The sequence below is a fragment of the Hydra vulgaris genome, chromosome 04 (assembly GCF_038396675.1).
Source record: "Hydra vulgaris chromosome 04, alternate assembly HydraT2T_AEP".
In the NCBI taxonomy this organism is placed as follows: Eukaryota; Metazoa; Cnidaria; class Hydrozoa; order Anthoathecata; family Hydridae; genus Hydra; species Hydra vulgaris.
In genome coordinates, this window is record NC_088923.1 from 5,858,648 (window position 1) to 5,862,793 (window position 4,146).

Here is a 4,146-nt window from a genome sequence, read left to right on the forward strand (position 1 = left end):
TGAAATAGAGCGAAATAAACAAAAATGAATGAAAATATGAATGAAAAGTTAAAAAGAACGAAAATGAGTAAAAAAAAAATTTTTGTAAGGGTAACGATCGACACAATGTCATGTGTGAAAAACTTGATCAATTTTTCAAATCAAGAAAAAATATCGCGTATGAACAATAGATTTTTCCGAGCACAAAGTAAAATGAAGGAGAAAGTACTGTAAGTTTTGCTTCTCAATTAGAAAAACAAGTTGAATATTGTGATTTTCTAAATGTCGTTGAGGCAGTAAAGGATCAAATTTTAACTTAAAAATAAAGACGAGTTAAAGCGAAATACTTTACTTAAAAAAGGTAAAACGAGTTTATAATGTCTCTGCGGAGATTGAAAATTTTGTAACTGTTACTACTCAAATAACAACTAATTAATCTTTGTTTTCTTCTTAAAATAATTAATTCAAAAATTGATCTGATCTATTGGTTGTTAAGTTTAATAATCAGTAGCTTATACTTAATTTTTTGTTATTAATTACCATCTTTAAATTGACAATGCCAATCAAAAAATTATATGAAAACTCTCTTAGTTATCGAAGTGAGTGGGAAAAAGAATTTACCTGGGTAAAAAAAAGCTCTGCTGCATCTGAACAAACTTTTTATAGCCTCTGTCGCACTAATCTTGTTAGTTGGTTTGAGGAGAGTGTTTTTATAACTTGCTTGTGAACTAGCAAGAACTAAAAGCATTCTTCATTTGTGCTGAAATGAATGCAAACTCTGAGGTCCGTTACAAAACCTCTTCAATAAGCCAAATATTGCCAGACTGCACCCTTTACCTCTATGTTGTTTTTCTCACTCCAGTCATTCAAGAGTTTGAGCGCCTAAACTCTCTCTTTCAAGGGTTAAATGTTGATCCAGAAAATCTAATAAATGAGCAAAATATGCATCTCAAAAGCTTAAAGCAGCGTGTTTTTAATACCATGGGCTTTGTACTCCCTCTTCAGTGTGTTGATTTTGGGGCCAAATTCTCCTCAGAGTGCCAGATTTACATTCAAGGGCAACCTCCAAATGCAAAACTAAATGCTTTAGAATTAGTCAAAAATGTAAAAATTCGCTGTCGTAATTTTCTCCAGAGGGCTATGACCGAGCTTGAAAAAAGACTTTCAGAGAACAGATCAACTTTTCACGGCTTGTCAAATCTGTCTCCAATGGAGAAAGATTTGACAAGCTTTTTCCTCGCTTAATGGGTACAAAAAGTCAAAAAATTGAAATCCAATACAGAAAAGTCAGTATCTTTGAATGGACTAAAAATACTACTGATTTCTGGATATCTTTAAGGAGCTATGTCGACATTTTTGGGCATCCCGCTTTTTGCGACATTTCCAACTACTGCCTTGCTTGTCTATTTGTTCCTGTTTCTAACTGTTTTGTCGAGAGAGCTTTTTCACAGGTCACCTATGTAAAAATCATACAGAGAAACAGAATGTCAAACCAAGTATTAGATGCAGTCATTCGCATGAAATCTTTATTAATGAGCCAAAAGATTTGTTTTAAAGACTTTAACATTCCCGAATCAGTGATTTCAAAGGTCGGAAATGAAATTTACGCAACAGATGCATGCGAAAATGAAGACGACCTTCTCGTATCGGCGGAACTTTATTCAATGTTTTAGAGATTAATACTTAACCAAATAAATTCTTTAAAAAAACATTTCTACTTTACTTCTTTTTTATTTTAATTTGTTCTAGTTTATTTTTGGTTTATTTTTTATTTATTTCTGGCTTTTTGCCGAAAAAAATACCTTTAACCTGGCAACCCTGGGGTTTTCCGCAAGTTTTACGACTTCGCTGGAAGTTCACTGAAAGTTTAACAAAAACGTCATTTTATTTCCAGTGATCTAAAACTTTAGTGGACATTAGCGCTGTTTTCCAATAATCAAAAGTGTCACACAGTGAGTCAAAATCCATAAAAAACGGCGAAATACCCCCTATAAAAAGCTGTTGATAGAAAATAGTTATTTAAATTATAAGGTAATTAAATACCACTAAAAGGCAATAATTAATTTTTTTGTAAAAAATTTTTAAGATTTCACCATTTTATACGCCTTTTTCCGAGACTTATTTTGTTTTATTTATTGGAAAACATGTTCAAAAAAGTATTGCTTTAGTGTCACTCTATTAATTTTAAAACAGTTCAAAGTTAAATTTGAAGTCATATGTTTAAGATGTTTGAAAACTATTTACAACATTTTTGACTATAAATTTTAATTTTAGATATTCATTACGAAGATCTAAAAAATGTGTCATAAATTGATTTTTTAAATTAGTTTAATTATGAGTTTAGTTCAAAAACTAGAAGATTCCACTAGATTCCATGGTAGTTTTAAAATTTTTCCATTAATAGGTATACATGAAAGCAGAAAAAATAAAAATCATTTGCCCCAACTTGCCCCAATTAAAATAAGACCTTTTAAATATTTCGTTTTTTTTGTATTCTTTTTTCAGTTTTTAATTAAAACTTGCGTATCAAGTAGCGAACAATAGTTCATTACTTACATTCATCACACAAATAATACATTTAGTTTCTATCAGTAAAAAAACTCATGCTCAAGCAGAAGGTGGCAATTATCAAACCTCAAAAACCAAAATATGCAACATTTGATGGCATAGTGCATGTTTCAAAATTAAAACTTGCGTATGAAATAACTAACAATAGTTCGTTGCTTACATTCAACATGAAAAGAATCCATTTAGTTCCTATAATTCAAGAGTCAGAAATCATGATAATTTACTCGAGGCTCTCCTACGTGAGTTTTGTAGACAGGAGGGTTTATACTTAGGAAAATATTGACAAACTTGAAATAAAAAATCTAAAGAAAACTCTAATAATATTTAAATGTAAATTCCAATCAAAGTTGCGGAAACGTTCAAGAACCTTCCCTAGACTTTTAGAACACGAACGAACTTGTTTTGAAAAAGATCTAACTTTTGACAAAAAAACTTTGCAGCAGGTCCAGGTAGAAAGTGCAAGAACTGGGAAGATTTAGGTGATAGAAGCAGAAGATCTAAGGTAATAATAAATTAATTAAATTCAACCCAGTTTAAAAAATAGTTTACAAGCTTAAATATTAAATATTATCTTGTTTAAGGTTGCCAAATTGGCAGAGCAGTGAACTTAATAACCCAACATTTATCAGATCTAAACCAATCAATGAAATAGCTTTATCTTTGGGCCCTTCTACTCTGCATCGCTGGCTCAGATCTTTTGAATATAGCATATTATAAGTAAAAATTTGGACAAAGTTTGTGTAAATATAAAAATACAAAGGAAAAATTTTATATAATTGCAATCACTTCTATTTTGTTGCAAATTTAATTTTTTAAATGTATTAATAAAAAATAATTTGTTTAGGAATAATTAAAAATGAAAAAAAAAGCTAATAACGAAGACTCCCTTAGAAAACGAGTGTACGCATTTTTGGATTTCCATCGGGATGACAACAAAAACTTTATTGTAAATCATTTTTGAGTGGAGAACATACCAAAATCTACTATTTATAATAGACTTAAAAGAAAGGGGAACAATATAGGACGAGAAAGAAAAGTCGGAAATGGTCGCAAAGCAATAAAGATGCCTGCAAAAGAGATAAAGTGCAATAAAAAATCGATTGATCAAAAGGATGGTATTTCAAAATGGTCTTGCAAAACGATTTCATGTATCACAAACCGTACATATGCAAAATTATTCACCAAAAAACTAGCATTCGTTATTGTAAAAAAACTAAAACACCAAAAAGAACACCGGCTCAAAAAGCAGCTTCGTCCAAAGTGCCGCAGGTTGGTTTCAGTTTTTCGGAAAAAAAATTGTTATTATCGACGATGAATCGTATTTTTATTTAAGCAACACTAATATTTCTGGAAATGCTGAATTTTACTCTTTTGACATAAATGCAGCATCAAATGATGTAAGGTTAAAAAGAAAAGACAAATTTGGACCAAAATTACTTGTTTGGATTGCATTCTCTACAAATGGAATCTCGCAGCAGTACATTGCTCCGTCAGGCCAAGCAGTCAATGAAGATGTGTATATTTCAAAATGTCTTGTTAGATTGGAGAAATTCATTGAAAAACATCATAAAAATGACAATATTGTTTTTTGGCCTGATC